This window comes from Brassica rapa, chromosome A01, assembly GCF_000309985.2.
Source record: "Brassica rapa cultivar Chiifu-401-42 chromosome A01, CAAS_Brap_v3.01, whole genome shotgun sequence".
In the NCBI taxonomy this organism is placed as follows: domain Eukaryota; kingdom Viridiplantae; phylum Streptophyta; class Magnoliopsida; order Brassicales; family Brassicaceae; genus Brassica; species Brassica rapa.
Window position 1 is genome coordinate 15,292,930 of NC_024795.2, and position 25,428 is coordinate 15,318,357.

At 43.7% G+C, this 25,428-nt stretch overlaps 1 long non-coding RNA gene and 1 other non-coding gene across 2 annotated transcripts; one reads left to right on the plus strand and one right to left on the minus strand.

Annotated features, from left to right (window-relative positions):
- Positions 1–4,495: 4,495 nt before the first annotated feature.
- LOC117128401 lies at positions 4,496–15,058 on the plus strand. The gene is made up of 2 exons (XR_004451697.1): positions 4,496–8,532; positions 8,597–15,058. It is a non-coding gene; the product is annotated as an uncharacterized LOC117128401 (long non-coding RNA).
- A 1,763-nt stretch (positions 15,059–16,821) lies between these two features.
- LOC117129118 lies at positions 16,822–16,927 on the minus strand. Its single transcript, XR_004452700.1, has one exon. It is a non-coding gene; the product is annotated as a small nucleolar RNA R71 (small nucleolar RNA).
- Between the last annotated feature and the right edge of the window lie 8,501 nt (positions 16,928–25,428).

Here is a 25,428-nt window from a genome sequence, read left to right on the forward strand (position 1 = left end):
AATTATCCTTGTACTGGTTCCTGGTCCAAGTGTTTCCGGAGGTTTTACCCTGTTCGGAATTGACGGCGTAGTTATGTTCGCCTTGGACGTCTTACCCCTCGTGGTGGATTTACTTGTCGTTACGGGAGGATTTCTTCTTGCCGGATGGTTTCTGCGGCCCATGCTTTTGCGCTAGGACTTTCATCTCTTCTTCCATGATGATGAAGTCTGTGGCCTTATGGAGGGTATCCTAGATCGTCCGCGGTCTTTCCAGAGATATCCACTTTCGGAACTTTGACCTGTACCAAAGGGTTTTTCTTAGGGCGTCTATTGCGACTTTGTCGCTGATTCCCGTTACCCTGGACATTACCAGTTTGAATCTTCTCATGAAGTCGCGGAGTGGCTCGTCTTCTTTCTGAGCTAAACTCCATAAGTCCACGTCGGAAGTTTCTCTATCCATGAACATGGAGAATTGTTTGAGAAATGCCGAGGCTAGCTGGCGGAAACTTCCGCTGGAGTTTCTGTCGAGATGAGAAAACCACTCAAGCGCGGCACCTCTGAGATTTTTGACGAAAAAGGAGGCAGTAACCGGCGTCTTGTTCCCGTTCTGGGAGTTTACACCTTCCCATCGCAATCTGGAAAGACTGCAGATGTGCTTTTGGATCAGCGGTACCGTCGTAGACGGGAATTTTTATCTTCCCGGGGTCTGAGACCTCTGCTTCCGTGATCCGGGCGGTGAACGGAGTTTTTCGTGCTTCCTCGAGAAGTATGTCGATCTCGGGAGCGGTACTGGTTGCGTAGTGAATTTGCGATTTTACCAACTTCACGTCGGCTGCAGTTTTTGGGATGTACTCGCGTAGATTGTGGATTTCATCATCGCCACCTGCGCTCTTCCGAGCTTGTCGGCGCTGGTTGCGATAGATCCGAGTTTGGTCCTCGGCCAGTTTTTCCTGTTCCCCCAGTAGAGGTTTTCTTCCTCTTCAGTCAGGGGTTTCTCAAAGGTTACTGTTTGTCGAGTGGACCGACTTCGGGTCCTTCTAGGATGGATATCAGCGTCGTCGTCAGAATGATCCGATCGATCGCTGATGTCCAGGTTTATTCGTTCGATGTCGTCTCCTTCCCTTCCCCCTCCGGGGGGCTGATGGTTATCCGACATTGTTCTCTGCCCTTCCGGAGCCGTTTCATCGGGATTCTGTTCTGTTGACTCTCCCGGGGCGTCTTTGTCTTGATTACCGGGAGATCCGAAATCAAGTCTCCTGCCGCGTCTAACCCTAGTGGCTCCGCGCGGGGGTTTTTCTCTTCGCTGTTAAGGTCTCGACCTGTTTCGCGAGTGAGCTCATTAGCTTTTCTTGTTCGTCCGACCGTTTCTGGGCGGAGGCGAACAGTTATTTCATCTGTTCTAGCATCGCGGTGTTTGCGTCGGCAGTGACCGTGGATGCGTCTCCAGATCGTTTCTTCTCAACATTCGCGTCAGCGGATGTTCCGTCGCGCGTTTGCTGATCTTCGGCAGTCTCAGCGGACATGGGTTTCTCAGTAGACCTTCCCCAAGCTTTCTTATATACTCCTCATAGGTCGGCCTATCCTCCCTTTGGGCCAGATCTGTCGCGAATCGGGCTTTTCAATTTTCGTCAATCTTAATATTTATCGGGAAACTAGACATTTATCTTCAAGAAACTTGACATTTATCTTTTGGAAACCTACGTTTATCTTGTTATGTAAAGATAAATACAAACCGGCATACTTATCTCGAAAATCATAAACGGGCCGTTTGGCCATGTTTGGGCCCTTTCGGGCCGTTCTTTAGACCTTCAACTTTTTACGGTTTTTCTGAGAAAGTACTCTTGTCACGATATCGATCTTCCGAAAGATCCCCAATTCCTCGTATAGTTGAAATGATAGGTGTTTTAAGATAACCGTCATCGTTTTGTATGACGAATTGAAATCAATCCGTTAACCGAACCTTTCGTGGTTTTCCGAAACTTTCCTGATAATTCCGATCGAAACGAAACGGGAGTTTTAGATTCACGATTTTAGAGATTCGAATTGCGAGGCTTCGAGCAAAGATGCAAAGTATGGGATTGGACTAGCGTCGGGATGGTTTCACGAGGTTTTGCCGCATTCACCGAACGACTCGCAGCCCGGCGCCCAGGACCGTGATGTCGGTCTAATCGCCGGCGCCCAGGGCCATGACGTCGTGCTGGCCGCCGGCGCCCAGGGCCGTGACAGGCTGGCCGCCGGCGCCCCGGGCCGTGATGTCGGGTTGGCCGCCGACACCCGGGCCGTGACGTCGGGCTGGCCGCCGGTGCCCCGGTCCGTGTCGTCGGCCTGGCCGCCAGCGCCCGGGGCTCGTGGCTCGGGTCTGGCCACCTGGCGTCCGGGGCTGTGTCCCCCGGGTAACCCGTTTCAGTTGTTCGTTTTCTCGGTTTTTCAAGGTTTTGGCTATCACTTGGTTTTTCCGAGAGGACTTTCGGGCATTGATTTCGTCTTGACTGATTTTGACCCCAACAGAGGTGCTAGTAATTTCTCGGTGCTTCCGTAGAGTGCCATTCCTGGTGTGTAAGGAAGTCTTGCGCCACAGTAGTCTTTAGGGTAAGTTCTTGCTTCTTAGTCCTTGCTTGGTAGGGTTTCGTCTTCTTACTCTTCTATTCTTCAGGGAATATTGCGAGACTCCCTGCTTCGGTTGTTTACGACGAGTATCAATAGGCTGGGACGCGAAGAAGACGTTCTTTCTACACTCCTCCACCTTGTTTGGCTAGAGCGACACCACAGACTGCTAGGATTAGACCAGACTCAGTCGGGAGCCCGACTCGAGTGGTTCCGCTAATGGGCATTCAGCAGAAGCTGCTCACCGAGCTATTCCTTTTCCGTATTCGGGTGTGAGATATTGCGGCTCAGCGTGACTTATTGATTCAGTAGGTTAGAGCTTCGGCTAGATGAGAGCTTATGAAGGAATGGTTGGAAGGAAGGACAGAGCACTGGGATCCGGAGGAAGAATATCGTCAGCATATGCTTTGGTCTGAAGGATTGGGTCGCCATTTTGGAGGGTTTTCCCAAGTCAGCTTGAGGTCCGTTGCGGAGTCTCGAGTCACAGCTGGTCCGCCTTTCTAGATGCTTTTTGTCTAACCTGTTTTTCTTTGAATAATGGCTTCTTGTTGCCTTTCTTGATGCTCTTTGGAACAATGATATTTCGTAATGAATTATTTTTCCCTGCAAGCTTTGTTTCTCGTTCTCGTGAGTTTGGGATTCCAAGATCGGAATCTTAGCTCTGACGATATAGGATTCAGAGGTCTTTCTGGGGACCCTGAGGTCGTTGGCTATTGATACCACTCAAATTACCCTAAGGAGTGTTACTCTCATCAAAAGAGGTTCAGATGTTGTACTTAGGGATCGAATCCACAAGGAGCTAGGGAACAATTAAATCTAGTGTTTATTAATTCTAAGAGTTGTAAATGTTTAAATGAAATAGCAATAGTAACAAGCGAAGCAACTAGTATATGTAACTTGGTTGGAAATGATACTAGATGCAGTGCCACTATTCGGGTGTTGGAAATTAAAATACCTATAGATGCCTATTTGTTGCATGTATGATATATTAGAGCTCAACAACTTAACTCAGTGATCAGCTGTCGCATGTTTCACTGGTTAACAGGCTAGATCCCGTGTCTCAACGACTAGTATGTCGACAACGAAAGAGTGTCGATCGATGGTCCTATTGGGAAGTCGACCGATACACCTTTGCCAACGTCGATCGATAGTCAGTTGAGGACATCGATCGACAGGTTCTAGCCAGGCCTATGCGCGAGTATGATATGCCATACTAAGATACTAAATTGGCGGTTAGCCCTCTCTAGCAATCCTAATATGATAGATAGATGTCAGGATGGGATAACAAGGGTGCTTGAATATGCAATCCTATGATCAAGTTCTAGTTAGCAAGGCTAAAACAAGCAATGAATAAAAATCTATCATGAATATCACAACAAGGCAGATCTATAGTTTGGGGCTAATCCCACAAACCTATCTGATTCCTGGATCTAATAATTGAACTACTCAGACATAGCAAAACAATTCATAACAATGAAGAAATAGAAACTCATAGTATAGATGAAAAGAAATGATAACAAGGAGTTCTAATCACAAGTGATCTTCTCTCCAAAACTCTCTTTTCTCTCAAAGTAAAACTTGTAACAAAAAGGTCTCCAAAAGCTCTCATGCCATCAAAACACTTAGGCAGTATATAATCTACTAGGTTAAAAACTCGTCAGGGCATTTTCGTAATTTGGCTTGGACTTGGGTTTTAAGTCTGCTGAATCCAAAATATCGTGTGTCTGATGTCTCGAGATCGATCGATGGTACTTGTGTACATCGATCGATATAAATCTTCATCTGTCGAGGCGTCTCCTGGTATCGATCGTCAGCACTGATGCGCATCGATCGATTGTTCTTCCTCTCGTCGACCTCTACGTGGTCAGCTCGGGTGAAATGTCCTTTAAGCTCCAAAATGCTCCAAAGTCATAGCTTTACTCCGAAATGCACCTGAACCTGAAAACATACATAGAAGAGTAGAAAACATAGATATATATATAGTAAAACACCTATATACCATGGATGAAAACGGGTCAAATCCAAGGTATATCAGCTATATAGATCGTTTATAGATTTTGGTTCTCGGGCTTTGAGGATGTTTAGGAACTTCTATACTGAGGATCCTGAGATCATAGTTCGGCCAGAGGGTTATAAAGAACCTAGAGGTTTACCTTTTCCAGGTCCTGAAAAAATCATTTCAGGGCCCGGAGACTGCTTGGGGACCCGAAGGTTTTCAATAACCCGGGGGTTCTGAATTATTAGTTTAAGGGACCATATTCTGCCGCTACAAATACCTGTTGGGATTTCGCATTGTGCCGCTCGGAAGCTGGCCACTATCGAGTTCCCGTGCTGCATGCTGCTTCTGCAGGAAGCCACTATCAGACTTAGAGGGTGCTGGTATGGGTGAAAACCCAAGTGCCAGGCTTACGCTGCTTTCCACGTCTGGAGAAGCAGGATATTATAGGGTGCTCCCGGACTTTTGCACTTTTTCTCCTTGTTATCACAGTAATTTTGCAATTATACCTTGTGTCCCATATATTATTTAGCACGTAGCGTTTTAATACAGGTACCTTTCACGTTTGGGTATTTATTTAGTTTGGGACCCCTATATGCCTGAGGCTATACATGGGTTTTTAGGTAGTATTGACGGCATACTCGGGATTGCGCAGACCCATTCCTACCTTATGTCTCATACCCGTTTTGTTTTTCTGTGGTCGTACCACTTTTTCATTGAGGGTTGGCCAGGATCGGAGGTCGCTTGGACCTGATCCATCTTGTTTGCCCCTTTAGGTATTATGGTGTTCCTACTACTCTTTTATAGTCGAAACTATTTTATTGCATAAGCTGTGTCTGGAGACATTTCAGCGTTCATAGGAGTAGGAATCCGTAATGCTTAAATAATAGATATAGAAAATATGATCTGGGGATCGATGTTAAAAAATAATAGGCTATGAGGTGCAGGGCATTCCAGCAATTGGGTTGTATTTAACCATTAGCGTTTTGCAGCCTGTATGCTCCCTGCACCTTGATTACCTTGTAGGGTCCCCTCCCATCCTGGGGTGAGTTTCCCAGTTGTTTTATCTGCTCGTCGTAGGACCCAATCGCCTTGCTGAAAGGTTCTTGTTCTGACCTTCTTGTTGTAGGTCTTGGCTACTTCCTGCTGGTAGGACCAGTTTTTCAGTCGAGCAGCTTCTCTTTTTTCGTCGAGTAGGTCGAGAGTCAGCAACATTAGCTCATGATTTTCCTCCTGAGAGGTGGTCCCCGAGACCGTGGTCTTCACATGCATCTCGGTTGGGATTATGGCCTCTGCTCCATATACCAACGCATAGGGGGTCTAATGTGTAGCTGTCTTGAGGGTAGTCCGATAGGCCCAAAGGACTCCATGTAGCTCTTCCGTCCAGTTTCCTTGAGAACCCTCCAAGCGTTTCTTCAGCATATTTACCACAATCTTGTTTGTGGATTCCTCTTGCCCATTAGATTGAGGGTGTCGAGGTGTAGCAAATGAGAGTCTTATGCCCCTGTCTTTGCAGAACTCCTTGAAATTTTGGCTTGTAAACTAAGGGCCGTTGTTTGTAACAATTTCCTCTCAAACCCCGACCCGCGTGATTACGTGCGTCCATATGAATTTTCTGATTTGGAGGTCAGTTATCTTGCTGAGTGCTTCTGCTTCGACCCATTTCAAGAAATAGTCTGTTACTATTAGGAGGAAGATCTTCTGGCCTGGCGCCATGGGAAACTTCCCCACTATGTCCATGCCCCATTTCCTGAAAGGCTAGGGTGAGCTTATGGACTTGAGATACCCTGGAGGTAGTTTAGAAACTGGAGCGTGTCTTTGGAATTTGTCGCAGATTTTAGCCTTTTGATTGGCATCCTCGTCATCGTGGGCCAGTAGTATCCCGTTATTTTAGCTTTCAACATTAGGCTTCTTCCGCTGGAGTGAGACCCACAATCTCCCTCGTGTAGTTCCACCAGGATCCTAGCTGCTTTACGGGGTGTGAGGCATCTCAGGTATGGGCCAGAGAATGACCTGCGGTATAGCTTTTCCTGAGAGAGGCAGTATCTAGCGTCTTTCTTCTTAATGTTCCTGCTCTAATTGCGTTCTTCTGGGAGTATGTCATCCTCAAGATACCGGACTAAGGGAGTCATCCATGTTTCTTCCTCTTCAATGGCAGAGACCTCCTCGTTCGATGGCTCTACTAGGGTGGCCAGCCATTGGAGTACCAGAAAAGGGATACTCATATGGGTATGCGTCTCAAGGGCGACCCTAGGTTAGCCAAAGCGTCGGCTTGCAAATTCTGTTCTCTGGGAATCTGAGTGAGTTTGCAGCTTTTGAACTACTTGTGCGCGACTGCCAGATACCGGATCATGCTATCATCCTTAGCCTGGTATTCTCCTTGTGGTTGATTGAAAATTAGTTGGGAGTCACTGTAAACTTGGATATTTTCTGCACCCAGCTGGTGGGCGAGCGATAATCTAGCGATCAAGGCCTCATACTCGCTCGTTTTTCGTTGCCTTGAAGTTACATCTTACGGCTCTCGAGGCAGTGTTCCCTGCTGGAGACGTGAGCACGATCTCTACTCCTGCCCCTCGAACGTTACTGGAGCCGTCTACATGCAAGGTCCATTCTCCTTCTTCTTCTACCCCATTCCGGAGACGTATCTCCTGTTCGAGAGCCGGGAGCAGAGCTGAAGAGAATTCGACTACAAAATCTGCTAGGACTTAGGATTACATCGCCGTGGCTGGCCTGAAGATCATGTCGTATTCCGTAACGACCACAATTGGGAAGGAGGCAACTTTCGAGTGACGACCATCAGTGTAAAAACCCTCACGAGCCAATAAATTTATGGTCGAGAAAAATCCCGCTCGACCAGTTTTTTTTTAGTTGGTTCGACAAGGATTAATAAAAATAAAAATCGACCGATAGATTAATTTCTCGACGGGACTGTCTTGTGGTCGAAAGACCTTCACTTGATAGTTTGGTCGAGTCTTAAATAATTTGGTCAAATTTTTATTAAGCTGGACGAGATTTTCCGAGAACAAGACGAGAGCCAAAGACAAGGAATATTTGGTTGAAATATTATTTAAAACTGTCAACCAACTTCCAAAATAATTTTTGAACTGAGTTATGTCCTCCACCAGCCGGTTTGTTCACTTATTCTGTCCCATGACTTGCACCTGCCTGCTTACCTAGCTTCTTCAGTACATGTCATATGACAATCACAAGCTGCCTGTGTGCTTGCTTCCTCTCTTAATTATTATGATTGGCTGGAAACTGTTTCATGGGAGGGAAAGGACAGCATGGTGCAGATGTTGAAGCAGCTTGCTAGCTGTCTCCTCTTACCCTTCTTTGGTCCCTCAGCTGGACACTCATCCAAAGACCATCTGAAATATATAAACCTCTCCTCCAGCTGCTTTACCACGTTCTGAAACCTCAGAAAAATCCACAAAATTTTCAGAGAGAAAGAAGAAGAGAAAATCAGTGAGAAAATCAGGAAATTAAATCAAGAAAAGAAATTGTTGGTGATTTGATCTTCAGCCCTATCTCTGTCAGTTTCTGTGAGAAAGATCAGAAGGTGAGATTCTTAAATAAAACCCTAGACCTAGTTCAGTTCAGATCATGATCAGGTCTTGATCTTTCTCTTTGATCAGTTCAGCCACAATCTAATCTTGGAGAAGAGGATCAGCTGAGGCCATCTAGTCCTTTGGTTCATCTTGGTAAGCTTTGGTCTCTTACCTGAGTCATGTCTTGATCAGAGCTAGTTGATGTTTATATAAGAACTTGGTCGGATCAGTTCTCTAAGTGGTGATATAGTTCAGATTTTGATTAATTTCGGTTTGAATCAACCTCTTAGAACCACCAGCTATGATGTTCTGATCTGACTTTGATTAAACCAATTTGAACTCAGTCTGATCTTGTCCTGAACTTTGGTAGACTGACTAGAACCAAGCTGAACTGGTATAGTTTGAGTGGAACCAAGCTTGAACTGATCTGATCTAAGGTGTTAAAGCATGAACCAAAGTGATCATGTAGTCATTCACTTCTGTTTCAGGTCAGAGGGGGAGTAAGGCTTTAGGTATCCAATCAGTTCCAAGACTAATCTATTAGGTGAGTCTAGATAGATGTTGAGATTGATTAAGTTAGTAAAGTCTCTCAAGTTTATAAGAATGGTGTTATGTTTACTTATTGTGAACTATACATAAGAGTAATCAAAATGTTAAAGTAAGGTTAATCCTCATCTTAGTACTTGTGAACAAGTACTAATCTTAACTATGAAATAATCATGGTTTAATTAAGGATTAATCTTGGTTTAATTAATGATTAATCTTGGTTTAATTAAGGATTAATCTTGGTTTAATTAAGAATTAATCTGAAATTAATTAAAGAATAATCATGATTAATTAAGTACTAATCTTAGATTAATTAAAAATTAATATGAGATTAGTTATGGATTAATCTGGGATTAATTTAGAGTTAATTATGATTAATTAAGGATTATTTATGGAATAATTTTGGAATGATTATGGAAGTAAAATCATGTGAAGTCTTGTTATATTAACTTTCACTAATGTCCCCGCATTACAGTGACTTGGTCCTGCGAATGGAACATGGTCATGAAGACACGATGATGGGGTAGCTCCCTGGAGAGCGTGTACTGCATGACGATGCAGTGTCGGATTGTTCATATCGGACATTCGACAATGATGGTGATGCTAACTCACTAGTCTCGGTTAGCCTTAGTGTTTTCTCGGGTCTAGTATATATATTGTATTATATTCTTATGGTAACGGGCGCGTGTTGTGGAAGTGATGTTTAAAATAAGAATTCATAATGATGATCGATATTAAAGTATAGTACTAGTACTTGCATGATCATGTATATGCATTTGATAATTGTTTGGTTTATTATTGATTGTGTTGTGATTCTAGATTCACTGAGTAAACTAGTTGCTCATGACTCATTCGTGTGTGCAGGTAACCCTTAGACGGGAGACACTTTACTCTTTTGGACGAAAGGAGTGGCCAACTAGTGGTAGTATTTTGTTGTCCTTGCAACGTACCTTTTGATGTATATTTACTTAAAACGTTGTTGGGCGATAGGCCGTAGGATAAAACTATAACACTTTGTAAGATGTTTAAAGTAAACAAATAATGTATAAAAGATGTTTATAAATCACGAGTTCTCATATGATATTAGTCCTTATCCGGGACGAACTAACTGTCGAAAATTGCTTTATTGGGTTGAAAAGCCTAGAGTAATATCCGATAGGAGTGTCTGTGTTCTTTGGTTGTTGGTCTAAGGTGATCGGATTTATTTCGAGAACCCCGGGTCGACCATCAGGGAATATAGACCGTGTCATTTCCGGTTATCTACGATCGGGGATGTCACAATCAAGGCTAGGGCCAATTTCTCCAGATGGCTATAGCGGGTTTCCGCGTCCAAGAGTGCTTTACTCACGTAGTAGATTGGCAGCTGCTTAGTTCCCTCTTCTCGGGCCAGGACGGCGCTGACTGCATGTTCTGAGACCGCGAGATACATTAGCAGGACCTCACCAAGCAAGGGTTTAGATAAGAGGGGATGAGTGGTGTGGTAGGCCTTGAGCTTGTTGAGAGCCGACTCACACTTCTCGGTCCACTTGAAATCCTTTGGGTTCTTTAGGGTTTCAAAGAAGGCATGGGATTTGTCGGAGAGTCTGGATATGAATCTGCTGAAAGCCGCCATCCTACCAGTCAGCTTCTGGATTTCTTTGACGTTTATTGGAGACGGAATCGAGTGGATGGCCTTGATCTGCTCTGGGTTGGCTTCGATGCCCCGGTGGGTCACGATATACCCTAGAAATATTTCCGGAACTGACGCCGAATGAGCACTTGGCTGGGTTGAGCTTCATGTTTTATCTTCGGAGGGTAGAGAAGGCTTGTTGTAAGTGCGATATATGATCCTCTGCTTCCAGGGACTTTACCAGCATATCGTCGATGTAGACTTCCATAGTTTGCCCTATCTGATCCGCAAACATCATATTTACCAGCCTCTTGTACGTCGATCCAGCATTCTTCAGACGGAAGGGCATGACCTTGTAGCAATAGATCCCTCGGGACGTCCTGAAGGAGGTCTTCTCATGGTCTTCAGGATTCATGAGTATTTGGTTATAGCCGGAGATGGCATCCATGAAGCTCATTAGTTGGTGTCCAGCTGTGGCATCGACAAACTTATCGTTGTGAGGCAGAGGGAAGGGGTCCTTTGGACAAGACTTGTTGAGGTCCGTGAAATCAATGCAGACTAGCCATTTTCCATTCTTTTTCCTGACCACGACCACGTTGGCCAGCTATTCTGGATACTGCACTTGTCGAATGAACCCCGCTTTCAACAAATTTTTGACTTCTTCGTTAATTATAGTATCTCTTTCCGGAGCAAACTTCCTTCGCTTATGCCTTATAGGTTGTTGCAAGGGATCTACTTGCAGCTGGTGCATAATGATTTATGGGTCGATCTCGGGCATATCCAAGTGGGAACTCGCGAAGCAATCAGAGTTTGATCTAAGGAAGTTTATTTGCCTTCTTCTCAGCCCCTCGGAGAGTTGGAGCCAATCTTGAGGTTACGGGTCGAGTTTCTTTCGATCAACAGCACTTCATCCATATCTTCAATCTCGGGTTCTTTCGTATATGGAGTCGAGGCTTTCTTTGCGAGGGTGGAGGTACCTCAGCCCGTTTCTTTAGAGCGACCTGGTAGCAGTGGCGAGCGATTTCCTGATCTCCTTTAATCGCTCTAATGCCCCAGGGTGTGGGAAATTTTATTAACTGATGGAGAGTTGAGGGACCGCCCCCATGTTGTGAATCCATGATGGGCCCAGGATCCCGTTATAGGAAGAGTGGCAGTTAACGACCAGGAACTTGCTGTGTAAGCTGACTCCTTCAGCGTAGGTAGGGAGGATGGTTTCCCCCGTTGTTCGTTTGATATCTCTGCGGAACCCGATGAGGGGGGTCGCTTTGCGTATCAGGGCATTCTCCTCCAGCCATAGACCTTGATATGCAGCCTGGAAGATGATGTTACAAGAGCTACCACTGTCCACCAGTATCCTCTTGACCAGACAGTTCGCTATAGTAATCGAGATGATGAGGGTGTCATGATGTGGAGCCAATACCTTCTCTCGTTCTTTGGAGGTGAAGCCTATCTTGTCGGTTTCAGGGTGTTCCGACTTGATGGTTTCAGGGTCGTCCCCCACACCGTTGGTATTTTTCTTGACGGCGGGGTGGCTTACATCACCTGCCTCCAGTCCCCCAGATATGACGTGGATCTGATGTAGTTTAGTTTATTGGGTTCGCAAGTTGCCGGGTAGCCCCTGGGGCTCGGCTTTTCTTCGAACTGCTTTGGATAGCTCGTCGCGCTCATCCATCGCCATCATCACGTAGTTAGATTACTCCCCTCCTTCTAGCGCGAAACTGTTAGGGGATTTTTGTGTAGGCTCTTTTAGAGTACCACAGACCAATGGATAAGCTGGTTTCTATTAAGTGTTTGTGTATGTTTCGTGGGCATATAGTAAGATAATGAAGATATAGGCTTGAAGAGACTTTTATTAGATAGAACAAGCAAGAACAAGCGAGGTTACAAGGTATTAGGTAAGAAACCTAATTCTAGCCGTCTATTTCTAATCTCTTAGCCTTGGAGAAGTCGATCCCTTGCTTTAGGGATTTAGGAGCTCTTTAAACTTGTCTTGAAGTTGGTTTGGTTTAGGTTAAACTCTTCCATATTCGGAAATATGGAAGGTTATCTTTGTCGAAAGTCTTCCATTTCTTGGAAGGGAGGTCGGTCCCTAGGACCGATCCCAAGGTTCCTTTTTAGCGGGAACTTGGAGCGTTCATTTATCGGGGACCTGGGGCCTGGGTCCCGCTTAGAGGCTGGAGGAAATGATACCGGGGTATTTTCCCCAACATTTATTATGAGAAGTGTTTACATATTTATACTACTACTTAAGGAATAGAAAAAGACATAGGAATGTGTTAATGACAAACTTAGGAAATAAAAATTGACAAAGAAGTTTGAAAGACAATGTAGAAAAACTCTTGGATCTCAGACCTGGTCAAAGATGACTCTTCAACTGGCATCCAGGTTTGTCTAAACCAAGTGGTTCCTTAGCGGTAAGTAGCAGAACGGACGCGGTGCGGTCAGGACAATCATCCGGGTAAGGCTCATGCACCAGCTTGGTCCCAGCACGACCCAAGTCTTTGGACAGTTGAAGAATCCGTGCCTTAAAGAAATTTTGATCATCAAAGTTCAGGAACTGATCATACGGGCCGGCTGATCCATCAGTACGTTCGTTGGGCCACTCGGCTCGGATCAGACGGACCAAAAGGGAAAGGCTATGGTCTGGCTCGGACTCCTCTCGATCAAAGTGGGTTATGGCTTGACCATTCGTCTTGGCTTGGCGAGTGGGGCGGGGAAGACGGACTGTGGTTCGGTTGGTTTGGTCGTCTGGACGTGGTTCCAGCCTTAGCTCCTTTCCGGACGCTTGCGGGTTGATCCGGTACACGGCTCGGTCTGTCTGCCTTAACGGTCTGTTGCTCGAACATCGGTTGAAATGATCTGATCGTCCTGAGCTCAGTCCTGGACTGGTTCCATGTACTGATCCATGTACTGAGGCGCATCACCCTCATTTTGGGTAGACCATTTCTAGATACAGCTGATGCGATCATCGATGTCAAGGAAGGTAGGATATGTCTAAACATTGGAAACATCCCGATGACCTTCAACATGGAAAAACTGATAAGACGACCCTTAATCAATAAACAAACTTCCTACGTGGACGATATTTCTGAGTTGGCTTAAGAATCTTTCATAGACCTGTGCTCAGATGATCCCCTGGAAATAGTACTCACGTCCAGTGAAGAAGAAACAATTAGTGTTGACAGCAGAGCTGAGGAATACACACGATTGATGGACGCACGTATGGAAGTAGTGAATGTTGATGACATAGAGGATGACTCTTCGGAAATCAACATTGATCGATATTTGAAAAAAGCTGTTGATCGACAACCATCTCCCTTAGAAGATTGGGATCCCGAAAAAGCACCAAAGATTGAGTTAAAGCAACTATCCGCTGGACACAAATATGTTTTTCTCTATAAAAATTCCTACCCCGTAATCGTGAACGCCTACCTGACCAATGGAGAACTTGCGTTGTTATTAAACAAACTGCAAAAATATAGGAAAGCCCTCGGAACTCTCTCGAGGATATTCCTAGTAACTCTCCAGATCTGTGCATGCACCGGATTCACCTAGAAGACGATTCAAAATCGTCAGTGGAGCACCAAAGGCGACTAAACCCAAACTTGAAGAAAAAGGAAATAATCAAACTTCTAGATGATGGGTCATTTACCCAATTTCGGATAGCAACTGGGTTAGCTCCATGCATATCGTACCAAAAAAAGACGGAATCACTGTGTTGAAGAATGGTAAAAACAAGCTCATCCCTACGAGAACTGTCACCGGACATAGGATGTGCACCGACTATAGGAAGTTGAACGCTGCCACAAGGAAATATCACTTCCCTATACCCTTCATTGATCAAATGTTGGAAAGACTGGCAAATCAGCAATATTATTGTTTTCTTGACGGTTACTCCGGATTTTTCCAAATCTCTATACATCCTGACGATCAAAAAAAGACCACTTTTACATGCCCTTACGGAACATTCACATACCGCAGGATGCCTTTCGGTCTTTGTAATGCTCCCGCCACTTTCCAACGTTGCATAATGTCAATCTTCACAAATATGATAGAGGATTTCATGGAAGTTTTTATGGACGATTTCTCTGTGTATGGATCCAGTTTCAAAAACTGTCTCGATAACTTATGTAAAGTCTTGGCAAGATGTGAAGAAAAGAACCTCGTTCTGAATTGGGAAAAATGCCACTTTATGGTTAACGATGGTATCGTCCTAGGACATAAAGTATCCGCTGCTGGCATAGAAGTAGATCTGGTGAAGATTGAGGTAATGACCGGCCTGCCTGCACCCACGTACGTAAAAGACGTGAGAAGTTTTCTCGGGCACGCCGGATTTCAGGTTCATACAAGATGATATACCTTGGATTTGACCCATTTTTATCCATGGTATATAAGTATTTTACTATATATATATCTATGTTTTCTACTCTTCTAGGTATGTTTTCAGGTTCAGGTGCATTTCGGAGTAAAGCTATGACTTTGGAGCATTTTGGAGCTTAAAAGACATTTCACCCGAGCGGACCACGTAGAGGTCGACGAGAGGAAGAATAATCGATCGATGCGCATCAGTGCTGACGATCGATACCAGGAGATGCCTCGACAGATGAAGTTTAATATCGATTGATGTACCCAAGTACCATCGATCGATGTCGAGACACCAGACGCGCCATTTTGGACTCAGCAGACTTAAAACCCAAGGCCAAGCTAAATTACCAAAATGCCCTGATGAGTTTTTAACTTAGTAAAATATATACTGCCTAAGTGTTTTGACGGCAGGAGAGCTTTTTCTAGACATAGTTTTGTTACAAGTTTCATTTGGGAGAGAAGATCACTTGTGATTGGAACTCCTTGTTTTCATTTCATTTCATCTATACTATGAGTTTCTATTCCTTTATTGTTATGAATTGCTTTGCTATGTCTGAGTAGTTCAATTATTAGATCCAGGGTTCAGATAGGTTTGTGGGATTAGCCCCAAATTATAGATCTACCTTGTTGTGATATTCATGATAGATTTGTATTCATTGCTTGTTTTAGCCTTGCTAACTAGAACTTGATCATAGGATTGCATACTCAAGCACCCTTATTATCCCATTCTGACATCTATCTATCATATTAGGACTGCTAGAGAGGGCTAACCGCCAATTTAGTATCTTAATAGGGCATATCATACTCCCGCATAGGCCTGGGTAAAACCCGTCGATCGATGTCCTCAACTGACTATCGATCGACGTTGGTAAAGGTGTATCGGTCGACGTCTTACTAGACCATCGATCGACACTCTCTCGTCGTCGACATACTAACCGTTGAGACACGAGATCTAGTCTGTTAACCAGTGAAACATGCGACAGCTGATCACTGAGTTAAGCGATTGAGCTCTAATATATCATGCATGCAACAGTTAGGCATCTATAGGTATTATAATCTCCAACACCTGAATAGTGGCCCTGCATCTAATATCATTTCCAACCAAGTTACATTCATTGTTTACTCGCTTGTTACTATTGTTATTTCATTTAAACATTTGCAACCTTCAGAATTAATAAACATTAGATTTAATTGTTCCCTAGCTCCTCGTGGATTCGATCCCTAAGTACTACATCTGAACCTCTTTTGATGAGAGTAACACTCCTTAGGGTAATTTGAGTGGTATCAAATTTGGCGCCGTTGCCGGGGAGCTTTGATCGCCATTAGATTTAGTTTTATTGATTCTTATTCTTTTCTCTACCCCCTTTCTAAATAATCTTTTTCTTATCTTTTCAGGTGCATGTCCAGCGGTACCAGAAGCAACAAGGAGAAAGACTTGCTGTTCTCAGATGATCCTGCTCATTTGGAACGCACCATCCTTAGAGGTCAATGTTCCACATCGCTCGACGCAACCACTTCGTCGTCGATCGATACGCACAACCAACCGTCGATCGACACCAGACCATCATCGTCGATCGATCCCAATCGTTCGACAATGATCGATACTACACCACGTACGTCGATCGATACCGTGTCGTCAAAAATGATAAACATTATTATTCTAACACAGGACGAGAACGGAAACCTGTATGACCAGACCGGTCATCTGCGTAATGCAACAGGTCAGAAAATAGATGCTCAGGGGACTGTAATCCCTGATGCTGATGCTACAGGAGCTGCTCAACCTGTAGATGAGGACGCTCGATCGAAACCACTGGCCGACTACAATCGCCCAGCTGAGTACTATTCCAACAGATCAGCTATTCAACTTCTGGAGATCCAGAAGCAGAATTTCGAGCTGAAGCCTCAATACTACACTCTCGTGTTGCAGATACCCTACTCTGGGTTACCGCACGAGCATCCTATGGACCATCTGGAACGGTTCGAGGATCTAATCGCTGCTATTCGGATGGAAGGAGTCCCCGAAGATTACCTGCTGTGCAAGCTCTTCAGATACACGCTGAATGGAGAAGCGATGCACTGGCTTAGGCAGCAAACCACAGGATCTTTAACATCCTGGACCGACATCAAGAATGCTTTCTTACGAAACTTCTTCGATGAGGTGTGCGCTGAAGAACTTCGGAACAAAATTTTCACATTCTCGCAGAAGGCTGGAGAGTCCTTCAAAGATGCGTGGATTAGATTTAGGTTCTTCCAGCGAGACTGTCCACACCACGGATTTAATGAAGTGCAGCTGCTAAGCACTTTCTTCCGAGGTCTCGCCTTACAGTATCAAATTGCTCTTGATACAGCAAGTGAAGGAAACTTCACTACTCGAAATCCGTTGGAAGCTGTAAGACTTATCGAAAACCTTGCTAACAGCAGCAGCACCAAAAACACTGACTCTGAACGGAGGAAGTCTGTAGCCTCTATCGGGAAGGAACACATGGACGAAGTAAGAGCTATGTTAGATGTGGTGCACGAGCTTTTTAGGAAGCAAGTCTGTTCAGCTGAAGGAGAAGTAGCAAATACGGAAGGAGAAGAAAATGTGAACTACATCGGAGGTACCGGATTCCAGAAATTTGGAAACCAGGGCGGAAACAGAAACTTCTTTGGAAATGGTCAAAGAAGGAACCAAAATTCACAATTTCAAAAACCCTTCAACAACAGCAAGAGCTATTCGAACTCTTACTACTAAAATCCACCACCCCAGACTCAGGAAAGCAAGATCGAAGAAATGCTTGATTGAGTACTGTTGGGACAACAAAAAATCACCGTGGATTTCAGCGGTAAAATACTCTGCCTACAACAATCTGAACACCAAAATCGAGACCTTAGGAACTCGGGTGAGAAAACTTGAAACCCAAGTAATTCAGACGGGTGAGACTATAAAGAGGCAAGAAGCTTTTGCTAGAGAGGCAGGAGCCGACAAAGGGAAACACCACGTAAATGCCATCATAGATGATGATTTCTGGCAAGTGGTGAGAAATGAAAAGCTTGAGGAAGGAAACTTCGAAATCGAAAGCTCCATGAGTCTCGGCGGTTCTCAATGGTGTCGACCGATGTCGATGAAATCGCATCGATCGACAGACCATAATGAAGATCGATGGACGGATTACTCCAGTCATCGATCGACGTCGTCCGCTAAATCGACTGATTGCAACGCAGTTCGAATTCTAACTCATGAAGAATTCGCAGCTAAGCATCCTCACCCACCCTCCCCTTTCTATGATAAAATCGATCGATCGGTTGAGCCAACCATCGATCGACAGAGTGAGTCCGACGTCGATCGTCACAGCACACCTCCCATCGATCGACAGACACCTCTGACATACCGAGTGCGGTTACACTCAATCGATAATGATTACATCAACACACTTAGACCCCCACCTAAACCGTTAGCTAACCCACCCGAACCAAAACCCAACCCTTTAAATTGTTCACCAGAATCAGTTCAAGAAGAACAAGAAACTGAAGGGAGAAGGTTAAGGAAAAGAAAGGAGAATATTCCTAAAAACCTTAATAGGGAAGCTAACGATAAGGAGATGGATGGTTACACTAAAAGAATCCTCAGAATCCCAATTGAAAAACCTTTTGATGAAGCTTACTTCACACACCGGTTGTGGATGTTCTTCAGAGAAACAAAGGTAACTGAGGAGGACATTAGGAGAATGTTTCATCAAGTCAGAGAGAAGATGAAACACAGGATCACATTGACGAAGAAGAGTGATCCTGGGAAGTTTGCAATACCATGCGTAGTCAAGGGTGTTGAATTTCCACATTCAATGTGTGACACAGGAGCATCAGTTAGTATCATCCCTAGGATCATGGCAGACCAGCTTGGTTTGACAATCGAACCTTCAACGGAATCCTTCACCTTCGTGGATCTTTCAGAGAAACGATCAGGAGGAATCATAAGAGATCTGGAGGTACAGATTGGTAATGCCCTTGTCCCTGTAGATTTTCATGTACTAGACATCGAGCTTAACTGGAACTCTTCACTTCTGCTTGGAAGTTCTTTCCTAGCTACAGTAGGAGCTGTATGTGACATGAAGAAAAACAAATTGTGTCTAACGCTCATAGACCCAAACATCCACTACGACCCCATCCGACCTAAGAGAAAGGTCATTAATTATGTAGATTACGGGAAAGAACTTGGCATCATTGGCGCATGCCATTGTGGAGCAGAGTATGAATCGGAGTACGAAACAGAGTACTCGGAATCGATCGACACCCCAACCTTTCCATCGATCGATTCCAATGAGTCAATGGTGACCGATGACCGCAACAACACGTCACTCGACATAATGCACCCATTTGACCATTTCGCTTCACCTAATCATTGTTACCCTTCCAACCTCCAAGCAAGAGAGGACATGATGATTATTCCATAGGCAGTTGGGCAGATAGTGGTTTCCATGAAAGTTTTGCAGTTGACACTATAATTACTTCATCTAATGAGGAACATACAGAGTAATACGATGAGGATTATTGGAAAGAACATGCAATAAAAATGTCTTTGCAGGATGAAAGACTTGAAGCACATAAGTTCACACCCACGTTTCCAACATCGTTCGACGCTGTGCACTCCACATCGGTCGATACCCACCCTCGTCCAACAAAACAACCGCTCACATCGATCGACACCTACAAAGGAACATCAATCGATATTCGCGCCGCAGCGAAAATTCAGGAGCAGGAGAATATTCCCTCTCCAACTAGGTTTATAGATACCTATATAAATCGTTTTGCACCCCAAAACCACCTACACACATCAGAGCATACACACAAGCAAAAAAGATGAACACTCTTCCATCTACATCAACAGAAGAATCCATGAAGAGCAATCATCTTAAAAACACAAGTTCTGCAAAAATTGCTCTGCCATCGATCGATGCAACTGTATCTACATCGATCGATACTACTCTAAACCCTAATCTTTCTATTTCTAAATTGAATGATTATGCAAACATTGATTACGGTTTTCTTACACCTGATGAATTTGGTATTTTCAAGGACCCAGATGGCAACACACGTGCAATAGATGGAAGGATCTTACAAGTGTCCAGAGAAGACATAACAGACATCCTTCAAGTAGCCAATGGACCTGACAACCTATTCTCACAGCAACGTGGCACTCTAGACGTCATTCAAACAGATCCTAACAACCACGTAGGAGTCGCCACAACAGAAATCAATCCAGATCTGTCACGCCAACCAAAAAGGCAAGCATCGATCGACGGAACAACGGAGACATCGATCGACAGGGTAACACCAACGTCGATCGATAGTGATGACCCGACGTCGATCGATAGACGGTATGAATTTGGGAACCGCGCTTTTGACATGTACGGAGCCAGAAAGTTCACTTGGGAACAAAGGGACGAATATGGAGTCTACAGAGATGAGTGTAGACATGCACGAGGCGTAGCTGGTGAGATGATACCTGTCAAAAAGGACGACATCAGGAAATTACTGGAAAGAGCATCTCTTTTTGAAGAGAGCCACATCTGTCTTCCAGAACATGCCACTTCCTTCACACTCACAAGACTGGCACCAGAACTCTACACCAAATATGAAATCGATGAGATGGCGTTTGGTATTTGTGGAGCTCAGGAGAAACTGCGAGAGGAGCTCAAAACATTGGTAGAAGATACACATCAGCCTTTGGATAGAGGCTACGATGAGCTTTTCAGAAGTATGGCAGAAATGAGGACAGAAATTGAGAGTTTACGTCAGCAACTTGAGAAGGAAGCTACGACCTCAGCATCGATCGACGCACCCCATGCAACATCGATCGACGTCAGTCTTCCTACAGAACCGCAATGTTCAACACAACACAGGGATGAATGGGAAGTCTCATACATCGACAAAGGATAAACGACGTTTACTGCCCTCTCAACAACAACGTGGACTGGCTAAGCACTAAAATCGAGCTACTAAAGCAAGATCTGGACACCATTCGCAAGAAGGACCAACAACCAGCCACATCGATCGACATGTGTAGCTTCACATCGCTCGACGCTAAAGTCTCAGCCATGAATGAGAGGCTGAGGACTTACGAGGACATGCATGACCGCTTTATATCACCAGTCATGATAGATTTAAACAAATTGTCTAGTCAATTGCTTCATGCACAAAAGGATATTGAGAACATTACTAATCAAAGTTTTTTGCAGGCAAAATCAGCATCGATCGACAGGCTACGAGGGCCTTGGATCGATGGCAAGAAACCTGTGGAGTTACTTCCTTACACAGCAGCAGAGGTTGACAAGATCACATCCAAGATCTACACTGCTCTAGACACCATGGAGGAACGACTTGACAAACGCTGCGATGACATCTACTTTCCATTTGACAACAAAATCAGTGGACTAGACAGCCACACAGAATGGCTACAGAAAGAAGTCAAAGCCATTCAGAGGCAACTCGCAGCTCAACATCAGATATCAGCATCGATCGACAGGACGAGAGTGAAATCTATCGATGGCAACTCCCCGAGATCGACCAACGAACACATAATCGCATCGATCGACGCCGAGTCTACACCAATCGGCGAGCAACTGATACACAAGACGATAGAGTCAATGCAAAAGGAACTGACATATCTTTCTGCATACGCCTATGACAACATAGGCTGGCACCAGGTCAGCATTGACAACGTTCAAGAAAGGCTACAGAACATCTCCAATGTACTTGAGAAGATGGATGACAAATGGACAAGAAATGATGAGGCTACAAGAAGTTTCATTGCATCTTGGTCCAGAATGTGCAGAGATGACGTGGATGCTTGCTTTCCAACAAGCAGCTGTTTCTCCACCCAATAGCCAATCACTACCACAGTCAAGCTAAATGACTATAACCAAGCGCTGAGTGGGAGGCAACCCACTATTAGGTATTTTACTTTGGTTTTATTAGCTAGCATTTAATTACTTTCGTTTTATTTCTTTCAGATTTAGGAGACCCAAATAGAAGGACCTGAATATCGACCGACGACGTCGACATCGTTCGACATAGACAACCACACGACGATCGATGTACCACTTACACATCGATCGATATCTAATCCGGTCAGATGTATCTTCCTTACTTGTTACATTTCATACATCATAAACTATTCATCATAACTCCGGCTGAGTTACACTGGGACAGTGTAATTTAAGTCTGGGGGGAGATTTACTGATATAATTTATTTTATTCTTATATAAAAAGGAATTTTAATAAATTATGCTTAGTTATTGAAAATAAGAACTATAATCTTATATTGATTTAAACTTGAATATCTAACCAATCTTTAGCACCATTTTAGATTTACTGATTGCAGATAGCACTAAAGATTCTAAAGCGGATCAACCTATGAACTACACACTTACCTTGAACCGTATGAAGTAACCAAAGCTGATTTCCAACAATAAACCTGACATAACCGCTTGTCTTGGGGCTTGGTATACATGGGATCGGATTCTTCAGACAGGTCTGGAAGGTAACGCCTGGTGTAGATTATTTATCACATTTTCTCTCTCTAAATTTCGACCCTAGATTAGTTAGTGGTTTAAATAAAAAAAATAAAGAAATAAATAAATACAAAAATAAATAAGATATATTGTTTAATTAGGATGAGTGTGAACAGGACTTGGTGGCTAAAACCATTAAGGCTTGATTCATAAAGACTCAAATAAAAGAGTTCGAAACGGGATTTGGAGGCGGCAATCTTCAAGGCTCGCTTTCGCAAAGAACTCTTGGATATAGATCAAAAAGAAGTGAACAGAACTTGGTGGCAGCCACCATTAAGTTTTGATTCATGGAAGCCTGTCCAATCTTGATCACTGATCATGCAATGGAAGCTGACTTTGACTCAAGAGAGAAACTAGGAACTAACTTTTACCTGCAGCTCCAGATACCTGTCTGAAATCCTTGCATCCTGTGATCGATACTCCCAAGGTAAAGCATTCACTTTATATTTATGCTAAGAAATGAAATCAGTAGAGGGGATGTCAGACGTGAATTGATGAGTTGTGTTATGTTAAAAATGGTTGCTAAGCTAGGATATTGCATAGTGTGCTTTTGTGATTAGGACTTTTTAAATGTGGTTGCAAAATTGTTAAGGAAAAATTTCTTGCTTTAAAATCTTAAGTCCCCAATATTTTCAAACCTCTTTCAGAGAGACTGCCTGTATGTTTTGCTTGAGGACAAACAAAAGGGTAAGTCTGGGGGAGTTGATATACCTTGGATTTAACCCATTTTTATCCATGGTATATAAGTATTTTACTATATATATATCTATGTTTTCTACTCTTCTAGGTATATTTTCAGGTTCAGGTGCATTTCGGAGTAAATCTATGACTTTGGAGCATTTTGGAGCTTAAAGGACATTTCACCCGAGCTGACCACGTAGAGGCCGACGAGAGGAAGAATAATCGATTGATGCGCATCAGTGCTGACGATCGATACCAGGAGATGCCACGACAGATGAAGTTTAATATCGATCGATGTACCCAAGTACCATCGATCGATGTCAAGACACCAGACGCGTCATTTTGGACTCAGCAGACTTAAAACCCAAGGCCAAGCCAAATTACCAAAATGCCCTGACGAGTTTTTAACCTAGTAGAATATATAATGCCTAAGTGTTTTGACGGAAGGAGAGCTTTTTCTAGACCTAGTTTTGTTACAAGTTTCATTTGGGAGAGAAGATCACTTGTGATTGAAACTCCTTGTTTTCATTTCATTTCATCTATACTATGAGTTTCTATTCCTTTATTGTTATGAATTGATTTGCTATGTCTGAGTAGTTCAATTATTAGATCCATGGTTCAGATAGGTTTGTGGGATTAGCCCCAAACTATAGATCTGCCTTGTTGTGATATTCATGATAGATTTGTATTCATTGCTTGTTTTAGCCTTGCTAACTAGAACTTGATCATAGGATTGCATACTCAAGCACCCTTGTTATCCCATCCTGACATCTATCTATCATATTAGGACTGCTAGAGAGGGCTAACCGCCAATTTAGTATCTTAATAGGGCATATCATACTCGCGCATAGGCCTGCTAGAACCCGTCGATCGATGTCCTCAACTGACTATCGATCGAGGTTGGCAAAGGTGTATCGGTCGACGTCTTACTAGACCATCGATCGACACTCTCTCGTCGTCGACATACTAACCGTTGAGACACGAGAACTAGTATGTTAACCAGTGAAACATGCGACAGCTGATCACTGAGTTAAGCGAGTGAGCTCTAATATATTATGCATGCAACAGTTAGGCATCTATAGGTATTATAATCTCCAACACCTGAATAGTGGCCCTGCATCTAATATCATTTCCAACCAAGTTACATTCATTGTTTACTCGCTTGTTACTATTGCTATTTCATTTAAACATTTGCAACCTTTAGAATTAATAAACACTAGATTTAATTGTTCCCTAGCTCCTTGTGGATTTGATCCCTAAGTACTACATCTGAACCTCTTTTGATGAGAGTAACACTCCTTAGGATAATTTTAGTGGTATCACAAGATTTTAGCAAAATTGCTAGACCTATCACTTCCCTCCTCTGTAAAGAAGTTAAATTCGATTTTACACCAGAATGCGTAAAGTCTTTTGAGGAAATAAAGAAAGCCTTGATAACTACCCCCATCGGACAAGCACCTGACTGGAATCTTCCTTTTGAAATCATGTGCGATGCGAGCGATTTCTCTGTAGGAGCAGTTCTAGGCCAAATGAAAGACAAAAAGCTACATGCAGTTTACTACGCCAGTCGAACACTCGACGAGGCACAAAGGAATTACGCAACAGCAGAAAAAGAACTGCTTGCTGTAGTTTATGTATTTGAAATGTTCCGCCAATACCTAGTCGGCTCGCGAGTCATCGTCCATACTGACCCCGCTGCGATTAAATATTTAATGCAAAAGAAAAATGCGAACTCATGACTCCTGCGATAGATCCTTCTACGTCAAGAATTCGACATAGAGATTAAAGATTAAAAAGGAGTAGAAAACGGGGTTGCAGATCATCTTTCCCGGATACAAATAATCTCACTTCCGAAGAACTGTCGATCGACGACAATGATTCTATGTCGATCGGCGACATAGATACTATGTCGATCGACAATCCAAATGATATAAACAAAAAAAAAAATCCCATAACCCTCACCGTCGATATAAAAGTAAATGTCGCATACAACGAGCTGCACCCTAACCATGATTCACCCGTAGATGAAAGTCTGCATCGGGAAGTGCACGCAGTCAGAAAAGGTTCAAGGAGAAAACATTGGTACGCTGATATAGTGAACTATCTAGCTGCTGACATAGAACCCGAGGAGCTAAGAGGGTATACAAGGAAGAAGTTTTTAAGAGAAGTTAGGAGATATCACTGGGACGAACCATATCTCTACAAACACTGCTCTGACGGGATGTATAGACGCTGCGTCGGCGAAACTAAAACACCCGATATTTTATTCCAATGTCATGGATCCGACTATGCTGGACATTTTGCAACCTTTAAAACGGTATCAAAAATTCTTCAAGTAGGATTCTGGTAGCCGACTATGTTTCGTGATGCTCATGCATTCATAGCACGATGCGACAGATGTCAACGGAGAGGAAAAATCAGTAAAAGACATGAAATGGACATAAATCTATTCTAGAAATAGAAGTATTTGACTGTTGGGGGATAGATTTCATGGGTCCTTTCTTTTCTTCCAACGGGAATAAATACATCCTAGTCGCTGTTGATTAT